General features: G+C 43.8%; 4 non-coding genes across 4 annotated transcripts; 2 read left to right on the forward strand and 2 right to left on the reverse strand.

Moving 5' to 3' along the window:
- Positions 1–6,246: 6,246 nt before the first annotated feature.
- trnaw-cca (transfer RNA tryptophan (anticodon CCA)) lies at positions 6,247–6,318 on the forward strand. Its single transcript has one exon. It is a non-coding gene; the product is annotated as a tRNA-Trp (tRNA).
- A 661-nt stretch (positions 6,319–6,979) lies between these two features.
- trnav-uac (transfer RNA valine (anticodon UAC)) lies at positions 6,980–7,052 on the reverse strand. The gene has a single exon. It is a non-coding gene; the product is annotated as a tRNA-Val (tRNA).
- Positions 7,053–8,335: 1,283 nt separating this feature from the next.
- Positions 8,336–8,418, forward strand: trnal-cag (transfer RNA leucine (anticodon CAG)). The gene has a single exon. It is a non-coding gene; the product is annotated as a tRNA-Leu (tRNA).
- Positions 8,419–11,098: 2,680 nt separating this feature from the next.
- Positions 11,099–11,172, reverse strand: trnas-aga (transfer RNA serine (anticodon AGA)). The gene has a single exon. It is a non-coding gene; the product is annotated as a tRNA-Ser (tRNA).
- Between the last annotated feature and the right edge of the window lie 6,419 nt (positions 11,173–17,591).

Consider the following 17,591-nt stretch of genomic DNA (forward strand, 5'->3'; position numbering starts at 1 on the left):
GACTGTCAGTGTCAGAGACGAGTCTGTAAGTGCCGCGGAGTGTGCAATGGTCAAAACTTTAATAGGAGCAGAAAGTTATTTGGGGTTCAGATACACAAACCTCTCTGATGAGCCTGAGATTTTGTCAGAGGTTGCTTCCTCCCCTACATCTCTTGCTCTCTGAGGAGGCACTTGCTCCGGTTTCAATTTACAAACTGGGTGAGTTGGTGATCGGTGTGGGAGAGCTGGTTTGTGATCTGAATCGGAGACTCAGCGGCCCCGGGTGAGACAGAGAAAATAAATCAGTCTCGGCCCGTCCCCAATCTGCGGATGTGGAAGAAAACACGGGAGGCGGGTGCGGTGTGAGGTCCCTGTCAAACCAACTGCCCGAACAAAGCTGGCCACAGTCACAGAATCTGAATGGCTACTCCTGAGGTGGGGGGTGGCCGTTTCATGTGGAAAAGGATCCCGAGCGAATGATCTGATTCATAAGGTTAGGAGAGGGAGATTAGGGAGCTCCTTCGGAACGTTAATTAATTGAAAATGAAGTCTTCTTCCTGTGTAACTTGTGTAGTTTTGATGAATGAAATGTTTGTAAAAAGGCATCCGTGGAGAAGGATTGAGAGCTTTTAGGACTAGAGTGGAAATGAGAAGATTTTTTTTCACACAGAGGGTTGTTACGATCTGGTGGCCACTCCCTGAAAGGGTGATGGAAGCAGCTTTCAAAGGAACTTTCAAAAGGCAGTTGGACAGGCACTTGAAGAGGACTGATTTGCAAGGTTACGGGGAAAAGGCTGGGTTTTTTGGATCAAATTGGACAGCTCTTTCAAAGAGTAGGCAGGGCAATACGGCCGAATGGCCTCCTTCTGTGCTGTAATAGTCCATGATTCTATTCCATGATTTTAATGTGGGACAGGAGAGATGTTGTTTAAAGAGAAGTGAAACTGTCCCAATCAGAGCAGAGAGAGGTGACTGGTCAGTTCCCCTCTGTCTAGTATAAATCACCAGCGGTTTTTTGTGGTGTCGTGGTTACCAGTTCGCTTTACACGCGAACGGCCCTTGCAATTTATGTTGCAATTGCTGTTTACATTCTATATTAATGACTGAGATGAGGGGACCGAGTGTAATGTATCCAAGTTTGCTGATGATACAAAGGTCGGTGGGAAAGTGAGCCGTGAGGAGGACGCAAAGGGAGGTGGACAGGTTAAGCGATTGGGTAAGAATGTGGCAGTTGGAGTATAAGGTGGGAAAATGTGAAATTGTCCAGTTTGGTAGGAATAATAGAAAAGCAGAATACTTTTTAAAAGGTGAGAGTCCAATATATGTTGGTATTCAGAGGGTGTTGTGTGATTTAATTGAGGTGTACAAAATTATGAAGGGCCGAGATAGAGTGGATGGGATGGACCTATTTACCTTAGCAGGGAGGTCAATAACCAGGCGGCATAGATTTAAAGTGATTGGTGGAAGGATTAGAGGGGAGCTGAGGAGAATTATTTTTACCCAGAGAGTGGTAGGAGTCTGGAACTGACTGCCTGAAAGGATGGTAGAGGCAGAATCCCTCGTTACATTTAAATAATACTTGGATATGCACCTGAAGTGGCGTAACCAAAAAGGCTACTGACCGAGCGCTGGAAAGTAGGATTCGGCTGAGTGGCGCATTTTCGGCCGGCGCGGACATGATAGTCCGAATGGCCTCCTTCTGTGTCGAACATTTGCTGTGATTCTCCAAAATTGGCATTTGTTTTTTGTAACAGCAAGTCCTCTGATCAGGAATCGAACCAAGGCTATAACAGTGAGAATGCCGAATCCTAACCACGACACCACCAGAAAACACATGTCAGGTTTCTAAATATATCTGGGAGTGTTTGTATTAGGTTCAAATAATATTTCTGGTTTTGTGACTCTTTTCGTTGCAAATGTATTTACATACACCTGTATTATTTATTTATTTATTGGGGTGTATATATACTAAAGCTACTTTTGGCGCTGATAAGAGTCTGTATAATTCCGCAATTCATGCTTTAGTTGCGTTTTCACTGGTTCCCCAGTGTCGGGGAGGGAAGTGTCTGATGCGCTCTTTTATTTAATGTTCCCAACAGAAGACAAACACTCGTATTCGTTCAAAATCAACCTGCAGGTGGACACACACACACATAGATAAACACAGCCAATGAAATGGACGTTATTTTGGGATTGATGCACATGGACACCCAGGGGCGAGTTTACTGCAATGACAGACAAGAGTGGTTGGGTTTCTCAGGCCCGGCTCGCTCAGTCGGTGGAACATAACACTCTTAATCTCAGAATCGTGGATTCGAGCTCCCCGTTGGGCGAATTCGCTTTTAAACTTTTAATGTTGCTTTCAGGGGTGAACCCAAGCTCTGACTCCACCCGACCTCCCGTGCAGTGTCACCGCGCACATTGTGGCCGCGCCCGGGCTGATTTCTCTCTCTCACCTGGGACCGCTGAGTCTGCTGTACCGTGATCACCAACTCACCCAGTTTGTAAATTTAAACCGGAACAGGTGTCTCGCAAAGGGCAAGAGAAGTGGGGAAGGCTGCAACCTCTGACAAAATCTCATTCCCATTAGAGGTTTGTGTATCTGAACCCCAAACACTTTCTTCACCTTTTAAAAGTTTTGACATTCACTGCACAGGACGCAGCACCAAGAGGCTCGTCTCTTACACTCACAGTGATGCGTCGGGCCGTTTTCACTCGTAAAACAGCTATTGTCATATTGTGATATTGTCTTTGACTCCCTCACCAGCGGAAAGGGTTTGTCTATCTACCTTTCAAAATCATAAAAAGACTTCTATATTCCAGGGGATACAAGTATGTAACCGCTCCTCATAATTTAACCCTTCGTGCTCTGCTAACATTCTGTTGAATCTGAGCTGCGCTCCTTCCAAGACCAATGTACCCTTTTAGAGTAAAAGGGAATAAAACTTGAAATGAGCGTCACTGAGGATCAGTTTTCTCTTACTCAAAGTTATCTGTTTCGTGAATTAAAAGATGCAGCTTTTCAAGAATAAGGGAGCAGCCACTGTCGCCCTTTTTGGCACGAGAAAAAATCTCCTCCGTGGATGTTTATGGAGAGCAAGTTTCAAAACAATGTTTACACTCGGGAGCTTTTCGCATGTGAAGCAAACGCGATAACCACGACACTACGGAAAGCGCTGCTATCCCATTAAAAACAATGGGGAACTGACTTAGTCACCTGTCTCTGTTCTGACTTGGAATGCGTTGCTTCTCCGTCCAGCAAAACTTAATATGTTACAACACAGAAGTAGATCATTCGGCCCATCGTGCCTGTGCTAGTTCTTTGAAAGAGCTATCCAAGATGTCTCACCACCATAAGCTTTTTCCTCATAAGCCCTGCAAATTGTTTTGAAAATAACTATTGAATCTGCTTCCACCGGCCTTTCAGGCAGCGCATTCCAGATCATAACAACTCGCTGTGTAAATTATGTTCTCCCATGTCGCCACAGGCTCTTTTGCCAATTACCTTAAATCTGTGTCCTCTGGTTACCGACCCTTCTGCAACTGAAAACAGTTTCTCCTTATTTGCTCTGTCAAAACCTTTCATTATTTTGAACAACTCTTTCAAATCTCCCCTTAATCTTCTGCGCTTTCAGGGGATAATCGCAGATTCTCCAGTCTCACCACATAACTAAAGTGCCTCATCCCTGTTACCATTCCAGTAAATTTCCTCTGCACCCTCTACAAGGCCTTGACATCTTTCCTAAAGTGCGGTGCTCAGAATTGAATACAATGCTCCAGCTGCAGTCTAACCAGTGTTTTATAAACGTTTAGCATAACTGTGCTGCTTTTGTACTCTATGCCTCTATTATTAAAGTCCATTTCACCAGGCTTTCTATGTCCTCCTGAAGTCTGATACGATCCACCACATTGTTTACTACATTCCCGAGATTCGTGTCATCTGCAATCTTTCAAATTATACCGTGTATACTCATGTCCAGGTCATTAATGTATGTATCAAAAATGAAAACGTTTTGCAGTGTGACTTATGTGATTTTAAACCTAATTTATACAACATCTTCTCATAATTTAACTTATTGCACCCTGATAACAATCTGGTGAATTTTTGCTGCCATCCTTCCAAGGCCAATATATCCTTTCAGATTAAAAGGGTATAAACTTGAAATAAGCCTCACTGTGGATCAGTTTTCGCTCATTCAAAGTTATCTGTTGAGTGAAATAAAAGAAAGTGCTTTTAAAGAATAAGGAAGCATCCACTATCGCCCATTTTGACAAGTCTATTTTGTGGCACTTTATCAACCGTCTTTTGAAAGGCCATTTACACAACATCAACCACATTGCCCTCATCAGCCCTCTCTGTCAATTCATCACGAAACTCAATCACGATTTGCCTTTAACAAATCCAAAGTGGCTTTCCTGTCCAAATGACTATTAATTTTGTCCCAGATTATCATTTCTAAAACCTTCCCACCATCGTGCTGAAACTGACTGGCCTCTCGTTGTTGGGTTTATCCTTACACCCTTTTTTGAACAAGGGTGTAACATCTGCAATTCTCCAGTTCTGTGGCAGCAAACCCTGTATCTAAGGAGGATTGAAAGATTATGGCCAGGACCTCTGCAATTTACACCCTCACTTCCCTCAGCAACCTAGCATGCATCCCATTCGGACCAGGTGACTTATCTACTTTAAGTACAGCCAGCCTTTCTACGATCTCCTCTTTATCAATTTTCACCCCATCCAGTATCTCAACTACCTCCCCATTTAATGTGATTTACAGTGATTTAGGCAGCATTTTCTACCTCAGTAAAGACAGATTCAAAATACTCATTTAGAACCTCAGCTATGCCCTGTGCCTTCATGTGTAGATCTCCCTTTTGGTCCCTAATCGGTCTTACCCCTCCTCTCACTACCAGTTTACTATTTATATGCCTATAGACGACTTGTAATGACTTGATGAAGGGATCGAGTGTGATGTATCCAAGTTTGTTGAAGATACAAATCTAGGTGGGAAAGTAAGCTGTGAAGAGGACACAAAGAGTCGACAAAGGGATACAGACAGGTTAAGTGTGTGGGCAAGAATGTGGCAGATGGAGTATAATGTGGGGAAATGTGAGGTTATTCACTTTGGTAGGAAGAACAGAGAACTGAATATTTTTGAAATGGTGAGAAACTATGAAATGTTGATGTCCAGAGAAACTTGAGTGCCTGGACACCTGAACTCCAGGTTGTGCTAACCTAGTATAATCATCCAAAACCTGATGACGGAGAAAGTCTAAAAAAAACTATGACAATAATCAACCCTTGGTGGTTTCTGAGAGTCAGCAAAGTGGGATGGTTTACGACCATGAGTTAAGATCAGTGGTGCTTACGTACAGAACAATGCAGCCGAATCGTATAAAGATAGGGCATGCTCCCTTCTCAAATGTTAGAGCTCTCAATAGGGGACAGTCAGAAGCCCATCGCCACAGGCAGTCCGCAAAGGTCAGGTCTGATCTACCTGGATTCGCAGACAGGTCAGTTTGTGTTGATTGCTTGTCATTAATGTAACCTGTAGACAGTTGTATTATAATAATAATACTGTTGAATGTAATGTTGAAGACACCTGTAGTGCAACTCTGTTGTAATCAGTCTATTAAAATTGCTATTTTGTAACCACTCGGGCTAAAATCAAGCGGAAGTTATTGTTGATGGATTAACAACCCATAGTTGCGACAGTAACGGGAGAAATCCGCAAACAAACATTCACTTTAAATAGAAGCATCACACCCACAATTTATATTTTCACACGTTCATTTTTGCAGTTCTCACCAAAGTCCAAACATCGAAAGTCCACGTGTTTTTCAGAAGTTTCCACTCCTGTTATGTATTTTGAGCAGTTTCCTACATGTATAAACATCACACCCATAGTTTATATTTTCACACGTTCTTTTTTGCAGTTCTAATCGAAGTCTAAACACCGAAAGTCTAAGTGTTTTTCAGAAGATCCCCTCCTGTTATGTACCTTGAGCAGTTTCCCACATCCATTTCCTGTGATGTGATAATTCTGGGTGCAGGATGAATGTAATTGGATTTGCTGCAGTCCGCTGACAGCAGGCGATGGAAGCGAGCGCCATGCTGCCGCTGACAGGTGACGGCGACTTCTGATGCTGCCTGACATCCGGTGGGGGTGGGCGGGGATTTGAAAGCCAACCCATTCCACCAATCTCGGAGCTCTGAAGCGGTGCTTGACAAACATTGATTGAAACAAATACACAATGTAGCATCCAGGCCTCGTAGAGCAACGATAGCGCGTCTGACTCCAGATCAGAAGGTTGCGTGTTCAAATCACGTCGGGGTCACAGTTTTTTCCCTGAGAGCCGGTTTGAACAATTCTGCAATTCAAGTTTTCTTTGCGTCTTCACAATTAACAGAACCCTGCTCGAAAGTCTGCCTCTGGCCGGGAGGGAATCACCTGATGACCTCATTTATTTAATGCAAATAACAGAAGACAAACACACATCTTCGTTCAAAAACCACCCTGCAGGTGGACACATAGTGAGATAAACACAGGGCAGAGATGCAGACAGTATCCGGAAACATCGGGAAAGAGACAAGAGAAATAGATTGAGCGCTTTGTTACCCGAAAATTGTCTGAACCTCCACGGTCAATGAAAGGGCTTTTGTTGGCCGGTTTCCCATTGCACCGGAGAATTCGGGAGAACTTGGGAGATGGTTGGTTCGTATTCCATTGTCCCCCACCATTGGAAAAGGTTTGCCCATCCCACCCGACTAACTCCTTTCAAAAGCCACTCTGTCCAAAGCCAATATATCCTTCCAGATTAAAAGAGAATAAAACTTGAAAAGAGCGTCACTGTGGATCAGTTTTCTCTCACTCAAAATTATCTGTTTAATGAAGTAAAATATGCAGGTGACAAAGAATACGGCAACAGCCACTGTCTCCCTTGATGGAAGGAGAAGAAAATCGGTCTGGATGTTTGTTGAGACCAAGTTCCAACATAATGTTTCTGCCCGGGATCGAACCGGGGACCTTTCGCGTGTAAAGCGAACGTGATAACCGCTACACTACGGAAACCGATGGCATGGTATGTAACACAATGGGTAGCTGAATGGTGTGCTCTCTCTGCTCGTACTTGGAATGTGTTCTTTCCATTGCAGCTGGAGACACAGACAGTGGCTGCTCCCCCTTATCTTTAAAAACTCACAGGGTAGTGGGTTTGAGCCCCACGTTGGGCGAGTACCGTTTTAAACTTTCATGCTGTTTCCACCCGCCCCCCTCCGTCTCACCGCACACGATGGGGCCGCGCCCGGGCTGAATCGCTCCAATCAGGTTTCCGCCCCTGTCGCAGCATGAAATGGTCCTTATCAAAGTCACAAATGATGCCCTATGGGAATACCACCATGATAAACTATCCCTCCTCATCCTTCTCAAATACAATATCTCACCGTGCTGTTATGCTGTTAGACTAGTTTCCTCTCTCTGCTCTTATTTGGAATGTGTTGCTTTTCCATCTGACAACACTTAGTATCATGGTATTATGTTAGTCCACAAGAGGAGATCATTCGGCCCATCGTGCCTGTGCCGGGTCAAACACACGTATTCGTTCAAAATAAGTTCAGAGACAGATTGAGTGTTTTTTTTATCAGAAAATTGCCTGAACCCCCACAGTCCACAGCTTTCCTCCTCGCTATCAACCACACGGCCTACTTTTATGTCAACCGCAAATTTCTCAATCATGCCCCCTACGCTTCAGTCCAAATCGTTAATGTATACCACAAAAAGCAAAGGACCAAGTACCGAGCCCTGCGACACCCCACTGGAAACAGCCTTCCAGCCGCAAAAACACCCGTTGACCATTAACCTTTGCTTTCTACCAATCAGCTAATTTTGGATCCAATAAGCCACATTCCCTTGGATCCCATGGGCCTTTACTTTTTCGACCAATCTGCCATGTGGGAATTTTTCAAAAGCCTTGCTGCAATCCATGTAGACGACATCAATTGCGCTACCCTCATCGATCCTCCTTGTCATCTCCTCGAAAAAATCAATCAGGTGAGTTGGACACGATCTCCCCTCAACAAATCCATGCTGACTGCCCTTGAATGGTCCGTGCCTTTCGAAGTGACAGTTGATCCTGTCCCTCATTTGAAATGGAGTCTTTCTCCTGCTTGCTGCAATAACAGATAAGGCGGTTATTAGTACTCAGGCCTGGCTAGCTCAGTTGGTAGAACATGAGACTATTAATCTCAGGATCGTGGGTGCGAGCCCCACAGTCGGCGAGGACCATTTTTAAGTTTCACGCTGCTATCACTGGCCAACCGTGCAGAAATAATGCAGAATAAAGTATGGTATCGGTAGTCAGAATGGCCGAGCGGTCGAAGGCGCTGCGTTCAGGTCGCAGTCTTTTCTGGAGGCGTGGGTTCGAGTCCCACTTCTGACATTGCTGATTTTTACCAAGACCTGGAAATATTTTATTTGTGGATTGGGCTGCAGCTGATTTTTCTGCGAAGTTGATTTGCTCCTCCCACAAAAGCAACTGGCTTTGTCGTGCAGATGTGACTTGAGAAGTTTTGAATGGTGAAATGTTTGACATATTAATGACCGGGACAAAGAAATAGAACAGCAGTGGGAAACATTTAAAACGATGATCGACAGAGTCCAGGAGAAATATATCCCACGACAAACCAAGAAAAAACTAGCCAGAAATGATACAACAGGGATGAATAAAGAAATAAGGACAAAATTGAATCTAAAGAAAAAGGCACACACGAGACAATAAAGGAGAGAGGGGAATGTGAAAAGACTGGGAAAGAAGTCGAAAGAACTATTAGAAAGGCAAAAAGGAATATCAAAAAAGCGAAGTATTCTGGACACATCAACAGCCAAAGAAAATTTAGGATTGGAATAGGGCCACGAAGGGATACACATGACAAACTCACAGGCAATGACAGTGAAATGGCAGAAATATTAAATAATCACTTTGCTTCAGTATTTACCAGGGAGACTAATATTGTGGGCATGACAGGAGAAGAAGAGATCAAAAAAAATATAAAGAGATTTAAGATCGAAAGGGGGGAGATAATTCATAAACTAATCAAAGCTAGAGAGGAAATTTCCTGTGAGGAGCCGAACCACAGTTTCAAACCGCTCAGCCACGCTAATTTCCGTATTACTGTTCAGGAGCTCATTTCACAGGGACACGATTACTGCGCTCCATTTCGAGAGGCTCAGTGACAGGTGGAAATTGACCTATTAATAGAATCATAGAATAGGACAGCGCCATTCGGATGCCATTCGGCCCATCGTGCCTGTGCCTGCTCTCTGAAAGTGCAGTCCAGTTCGTCCCACTCGCCTGCTGTTTCCCCATACCCCTGAAAATGTTTCCATCCAAGCGTTTATCCAATTCCCTTTTGAAAACTGTGAGTTAAGAAAAACAATATTGAAAGGGGTGCTGGGGCCTCTGCAGCGTCGATGTAGAGTGTGTGATGATTGAAGTTATCAAGATGGTTGCTTTACACATGGTATGTTGTGCAATCATCCTGAAATATCTTCAATATCCAATACAAATTGAATTGCAAATCTGACGGACAAACACTGGAAAACAAGTCACGAGTGAACGCAAATCATCTGGGACCCGTTTTCAGCCTCACCGCACTTTAAATAAAGTGAAATAACTTTGCATTGAAAAGATTTGGAACTTGCATCTGTGCCTTTATCTGTTCCAGTTCTTAAAGTTGCTGGCGTCTGATGATGTACTCGCCTCTGCTCACTCTATTGAACAAGAAAGGAGGTGTTTGACGATGACGGGACCTGTTGGTTCTGAGCTCATTCTTTACATTGAGTGGGTTCGCGTCCTTCAACTTTAGCCCAGCGGTGAACTTCGCAGCAAACAAGTTCGACACCGTCTCACCGCGGACGCTGACTGCCATGTTTATTGTAAACAATTTTACAACACCAAGTTATAGTCCAGCAATTTTATTTTAAATTCACAAGCTTTCGGAGGCTTCCTCCTTCCTCAGGTGAACGTTTGTTGGAAATGAAAACGTTTCCAACAAACGTTCACCTGAGGAAGGAGGAAGCCTCCGAAAGCTTGTGAATTTAAAATGAAATTGCTGGACTATAACTTGGTGTTGTAAAATTGTTTACAATTGTCAACCCCAGTCCATCACCGGCATCTCCACATCATGCCATGTTTATTGTTATTTCTTTCAGACCTAAATAAATAGTGACCGTGATTTTAAATTTGCACTCAATGATTTTTAGGTAGTCTCCTTTCAGTGTTTCAAAGGCGACCCCTAATTTATGATAGTCCGGCCATTTCACCAGCCGTTTTGAAAACAAAACATGTCTCTGCTTTTCGCGGCTTTTTTCGAAAGGCAAAAAATATATTTCCCGTGACCTCTGAAGGATGGGCAAGTACATTTCAGAAAGCTGAAGCAAGTTCACCGAGTTAAATCGTCTGACCACGTTAAAGGCGATATATACAGATATATATATATATATCTGTATATATATATATACAAGTAGTTGCTGTCTGTTTCTGTGGTTGTCTTTTTTCTGTGTGTGTCCATCTGCAGGTAGATTTTGAATCAATACCAGTATTCGTGTCAGTTTGTTGCATGAAATAAATGAGGGTGTCAGGCGCTCCCCTCCCTGCCACTGGGTAGGTACTGAGTCAGGGTTTCGACCAAACTTCTGTTTTGTTTTGTGTGAAAAAGCAATTGAAACCTACATTCGGGAATTATCCAGTGTCATGTGAGCGGTGAAAGAAACAGTGACCCCGATGTGATGTGAACACGCAGCCTTTTGATTTGGAGTCAGACCTTTGCGCCACGCACTCTGAAGACAGGATCCTGGATGTTATTATATTTTTTGAATGTTTCTCAAACACCGTTTCATATATTGGTTTAATAGATCGGGCTTATCAAATCTCCGCCAGATCCCACCGGGTGTGAGACAGTCTTGGAAGCAGCCTTCACCCCTAATATCACGCTGGCATTCATCGCCTGCTCCCAGCGGACTGCATGAACAGGGCTGGGAGATATGGACTTTGTTCACATCATTCAGCAATGTGAATCGTTAAATATTTCATCATTTTTAATGCGGACAAGGTTTCAAAATGCTTCCGCCCGGTTTCGAACCGGGGACCTTTCGCTTTCTCGGCAAACGTGATAACCACTACACTACGGAAAACTGATGCTTCAAGCTCTGTGATATGGATATCACCCCTCAGCCAAACTAATTTCCGTATTACTGTACAGGAGCTCATTTCACAGGGATACATTTACTGCGCTGTATTTCGGAAGGCTGCAGAGAAGGATCGGTGGCGATGGTCAGGCAGGGAATCCCAGAGCATCGCGCCCACACAAACATTTCACTGTTTTTTTCATGTACCTGTTATCCGACCGCAGTTTAAACTATTGCGAATGGCATGCGCAGATGATATTGTTCATTGAGTGCTTTCTTGCTCGAAACATCAGCCTTTACGGTTAACAGCCGAACGCGCTAACCGATTGCGCCACAGAGACCAACCGGTGCGGTTTCTTGCAAGATACACGAAAGCAGCGTGTCACCTGGCCAAAGTTTCATGTTGCAGCCACAGAAATGTAGTTGTCCATTATCAGTGTTACTTTTCCAGAAATAAAGGAAGGAACATTGTTTGTGGAAACATGGAAACGGTCTGATCTCGCTCACAGCATCGATATCACCGCCAACCAGCTCTCCTGCAAACGGCGCGCTAATCGCTGCTTTGTCTGTTACTTATTAGCACTGCGGGAGAGCATTCGTCACACGGATTGCAGCGGTTCAAGAAGGCGGCTCACCACCACCTTCTCCAGGGTAATTAGGGATGGGCAATAAATACCGGCCTCGCCAGCGACACCCACATCCCATTAACGAATAAAAAAAATATTAATTTCAGATTCTGCATCAGTTTGAGGTGCTGTATTGGATTAAGCTGTTGTATTTGTTTGAGGTACTTTATTGCTTTGAGATACGGTATTAGATTGAGATGCTGTATTAGTTTGAGGTATTAATTTATGTTTCAGGTTCTGTATCGGTTTGAGGTACTGTATTAGTTTAAGGTGTTGTATTTGATTGAGGTACTGCATTAGTTTGAGGTTCTTTATTAGTTTGAGATGATGTATTAGCTTGAGGTATTATATTAGTTTCAGATTCTCTATCCGTTTCAGGTATTGTATTAGCTTGAGGTACCGTATTAGTTTGAGGTACTCTTTTAATTTGAGAAGCTCTATCAGTTTGAAGTGTTATATTAGTTTGGGGTATCTGTATTGTAAGGAAAGAATTAGTCTTTATATTGAATTAATATTAACCTTTACCATTTGCCTCTTAAGTAAGGAAGTATAAATCTCTGTTGGGAGAACGAAACTACAATCATCAGACAGATTTGCTTCATTTTATATGCATGCATATGTTTAATATAGAGACGAGTAGATTCTGAAGTCCAGAAACTCTTGGATCGGAGCTGATATCATATTACTCATAAGTTTAATTATCCTTTTGATATAAACAATTCTCTGACAATCATAACAAGGCCTTTAAATCATTCAGAGCTGGTGTGTATGTGTGTCAGACAGCATTGTGTGCTATTCGTCTTACCAGCTTCACAGGGAAGCAGGAGAGGTGTGAGATATGTATGATAGCTACGTATCATTCCAAGCTGACGAAGCGGGAAAGGGCTGCACTGGTGAGAGACAAACACCATTCTGCTCTCTGGTCAATGGGCAAGGCCATATGTTTTAACTAACAAGTTCCAAAGTTATAGTTATAATTAATGCCTAAAGCAGAACACCTGGCTGTGCGGAAGGAGCCTGCTTGCACCACAAGGCTGCATCTAGTGGAGGAGTGTAGTTCGGTGATGAGGGAAGTGATACTCTGATGACATCGAAAATTCTGGAAACCCTCAGCAGGTCAGGCAGAATCTGTGGAGAGAGTAACAGAGTTAATGTTTCAGGTCAATGACCTTTCATCAGAACCACGTTGGGCAGTTGTGTTTGGGAATAGGATGAAACATTGGAATTGTTTCACTCATGTGGGTTGATTTGGGTACTTTTCTGTCTTTAGAAGTTGAAGAGTAAAATAAGGGCTCGTCCGGGATTTGAAGCCGGGACCTCTCAAATATTTGGACAGACAACCCCGAAGCGAGAATCATACCCCTAGACCAACGAGCCCGTTGACAAAACCGAACGCATTAAAGAGCCAGCCGTCGTAAAACCCTTTTTGTTGGCTATCCTTGATAAGCAATTATGAGGACAGGTTGCAAAGACCAGACTTGCATTCCCTTGAGTGCAGAATATTAAGGGGTGATCTAATTGAGGTGTTTGGATTATTAAAGGATTTGACAGGGCAGATAGAGACTATTTCCTCTGGTGGGGAGAGTCCAGAACAAGGGGTCATAACCTTAAAATTAGAGCTGGGCCGTTCAGGGTTGATGTCAGGAAGCACTTCTTCACACAAAGGGGAGTGGAATTCTGGAACTCTCTCCCTCAAAAAGCAGTTGAGGCTGGGGGTCAATTGAAAATTTAAAAACTGAGATTGATAGATTTTGGGGCTAATTCGGGAGTTTAATGACTGACATTTTTTCCCTGTGAATTGGAGAGTTTCGATCGATGAAATATTCGTGAAAAGAGTCAGTGCAAAGAGAGTCAACAGTACATGTTTTCCCGAGACACTTCCTTCAGAGCTAAGAACGAAAAGTTTCTCATTTCCATAGTGCAGCGGTTATCATGTTCACCAGTTACACGCAGAAAGTCCCCGATTTAACCTCGGAGGGAAGCATGTTGTTGGGACGTGCTCCCCATAAACCTTCAGGGTCGAGTTTGTTCATGCATGAAAGGGGCTACAAACCTTTTTTAATTTAACAACGGCTACACCAGATTCCTGGTATAATAAGCACTAAACACTTTTAAGCAGACTCCTAAAATACAGTATGTAAAACGGGAAGGGATAAAAGTTCATGACATACAAAACACAAAGATTTATTGACGTTTTAATTGTCACTTGGCAAACAAGTTAGCATTTACTTCAGTGTGCAACAGAACGTATTAATGGCGATTAAAAAAACATTAAATGTCTCACAGACTTGAATTATTTTTGTGCAATGAACTATTCCCAACCACAAGGGAACACTGCATCAAACATATATATTTAAGTATATAATAAGTATATATAATATATATATATATATATATATATATAATCTATGCCATCAGTAGACCTCGTGGTGAAACGGTAGCGCGTCTGACTCTGAAGGCTGCGTATTTAAATCATGTCGAAATCACTACTTCTTATACCATTCATATCAGCCTGGATAATTTCGGAATCACTGCTTTTTAATAATAAACGAAACTTTGCTCACTAGTTCATTGTTCATTGCTCCCTGTCATTGATAATTGAAATGAAATATTAATCTGGCTAAGCCGGAGAACAAAATATTCAACAAGCGAAACAAATACTGAGCAAAATTATTTGCAATGTTTGGGGGGAAGTGCAGCTGAAAAGCAGAAGATCTGAATGGAATGATCAATGATTGAGCGGAATACATTGCTCGACTTGTTACTCGATTGCCTTCTTGCACAGCACCTCACAAACCCGTGACCTCAACCACCTAGAAGGACAAAGGCAGCAAGTACATGGGAATAACACCACCCTGCACGTTCCCCTCCAAGTCACACACCATCCCGACTTGGAAATATATCGGCCGTTCCTTCATCGCCGTTGGATCCTGGAACTCCCTACCGAACAACACTGAGGGAGAACCTTCACCACACGGACTGCAGCGGTTCAAGAAGACGGCTCACCACCACCTTCTCAAGGGCAATTAGGTTTGGGCAATAAATTCTGGCCTTGCCAGCGACACCCACATCCCATGAACGAATAAAAAAAATCTCTGTGCTCCTCCAATTCTGGCCTCTTGCGCATCCCCGATTTAAATCGCTCCACCATTGGCGGCTGTGCCTTCAGCAACCTAAGCTCTGGAAATGCCTCCTTAAACCTCTCCGCCTCTCTCTCCTTTAACACATACCTTAAAACCTACCTCTTCGACTAAGCTTTTGGTCACCTGTCCCAATATCTCCTTATGTGGCTTCGTGTCAAATTTTGTTCAATAACGCTCCCGTGAAGCACCTTGTGACGTTTTACTACGTTAAAGGCGCTCGACAAATGCAGGTTGCATCCTCTGGTTATGGACCCTCCTGCCAATGGAAACAGCTTCTCCCCATCCATTCTATCAAAATCCCCTCATAATTTTGAATACCTCCATTAAATCTCCCCTTAACCTTATTTTGCTCGAAGGAGAACAATCCCAGATTGTCCAGTCTCTCCACATAACCCATCCCTGGACACGATGCAAGGCGGAGGTTTGCAACCAGGTTTGCAAATTATTGCCAGTCGGGAGCTGGACAAATCGAAAGGAACCGAAATGACAAACAGCTTTGTGAATCTGCAGATACGCTTTGGGAAACGGAATTGGAGGCGAATAAAAGACTGACCAGACAGGCGGCCAAGACGCAGCTGAGTCGGCATGTCCTCCTGGAACAGTTACTCTGATGTTGTGGATGAAATTAAGAGTTCGGAGCCATTTAAAGCGCTCCCAGTTACTGCAGATCAGGGATCAAAACCTGACATCAGCGTCAGGACGCTTAGAATACTTTTTCTTTATTTGTTCATGGGATGTGGGCGTCGCTGGCGAGGCCGGCATTTATTGCCCATCCCGAATTGCCCTTGAGAAGGTGGTGGTGAGCCGCCTTCTTGAACCGCTGCAGTCAGTGTGGCGAAGGTTCTCCCACAGTGCTGCTGAGTAACAGACAAAACACCGGTGGGCGCGCCGGTTGCAGGAGAGCTGGTTGGCGGTGATATCGATGCTGTGAGCGAGACCAGATCGTTTCCATGTTTCCACAAACAATGTCCCATCCTTTGCTTCTGGAAAAGTAACACTGATCGTGGACAATTGCATTTCTGTGGCTGTAAATTTGGCAAGGTGACAAGCTGCTTTCGTGTATCTTGCAAACACATGTATTGGGTGGTCTCTGTGGCGCAATCGGTTAGCGCGTTCGGATGTTAATCAAAAGCTTTGGTGGTTTGAGCCCACCCAGGGACGAAAGTTGCACCTTTCTCTTCCCACTTTCGGATTCATTGCCTCATTCTGATAGTCCTGAAGCCGGTGCCAGGTTTTAATTCCTGATCTGCAGTAACTGGGAGCACTTTAATTGGCTCCGATCTCGTAATCTCATTTCAAGTTTTCGAATGTGTGATTTGGCTGCAAGAAAACACTCTGTGAACAATGTCATCTGAGCATGCCGGATTCGCTACAGTTCAAACTGCGGTCGGATATCAGGCACATGAAAAACAGTGAAATGTTTGTGTGAGCGCGATGCTCTGGGATTCCCTGCCTGACCATCGCCACCGATCCTTCTCTGCAGCCTTCCGAAATACAGCGCAGTAAATGTATCCCTGTGAAATCAGCTTGGCTGAGGCGTTATGTCCCGAGCACGGGACTGCAAGCTTCAGGTTTCCATCGTGTCGTGGTTATCACGTTCGCCTAACACGCGAAAGGTCCCCAGTTCGAAACCGGGCGTAAACCTTGTTCCCATTAAAAATGAGTGAATATTTAACGATTCACACTGCTGATGAAATGTGAACAAAGTCCATAACTTGCAGCCCGCTGAGAGCAGGCGATGAAAGACCCGTGATATTGGGGGTGAAGGCTGCTTCCAATACTGTCCCACACCCGGTGGGACCTGGCGGAAATTTGGTCAGTCCTATCTATTCAACCAAGGTGGGATAAATGAAACGATGTTTGAGAAACATTCATACAGACAATAACATCCTGGATCCTGTCTTCAGAGTGCGTGGCGCAAAGTTCTGACTCCAGATCAAAAGTCTGCGTGTTCACATCACATCGGGGTCACTGTTTCTTTCACCGCTCACATGAGACTGGATAATTCTCGAATGAAGGTTTTAATTGCTTTTTCACAGAAAAGAAACAGGTGTTTGGCCTAAAACCTGACTCAGTACCGACCCAGTGGCAGGGAGGGGAGCGCCTGATACCCTCATTTATTTCATGCAACAAACTGACACGAACACTGGTATTGATTCAAAATCGACCTGCAGATGGACACACAGAAGAAAGAGAACCACAGAAACAGGCAGCAACTACTTGCATATATATCTGTATACATTGCCTTTAACGTGGTCAGACGATTTAAGCTCGGTGAACTTGCTTCAGCTTTCTGAAATGTACTTGTCCATCCTTCAGAGGCCAGGGGAAATATATGTTTTGCCTTTCGAAAAAAGACGCGAAAAGCAGAGACATGTTTTGTTTTCAACACGGCTGGTGAAATGGCCGGACTATCATAAATTAGGAGTCGCCTTTGAAACATTTAAAGGCGACTATCTAAAAATCACTTAGTGCAAATTTAAAATCACGGTCACTATTCATTTTGGTCTGAAAGAAATAACAATAAACATGTCAGTCAATGCCCGCGGTGAGACGGTGTCGAACTTGTTTGTTGTGAAGTTCACCGCTGGGCTAAAGCTGACGCCGTTTAAAAAACGCGAACCCACTCAATGTAAAGGATGAGCTCATAAGCAACA

Source organism: Heptranchias perlo, unplaced genomic scaffold (assembly GCF_035084215.1).
Source record: "Heptranchias perlo isolate sHepPer1 unplaced genomic scaffold, sHepPer1.hap1 HAP1_SCAFFOLD_47, whole genome shotgun sequence".
NCBI classification, from domain to species: Eukaryota; Metazoa; Chordata; class Chondrichthyes; order Hexanchiformes; family Hexanchidae; genus Heptranchias; species Heptranchias perlo.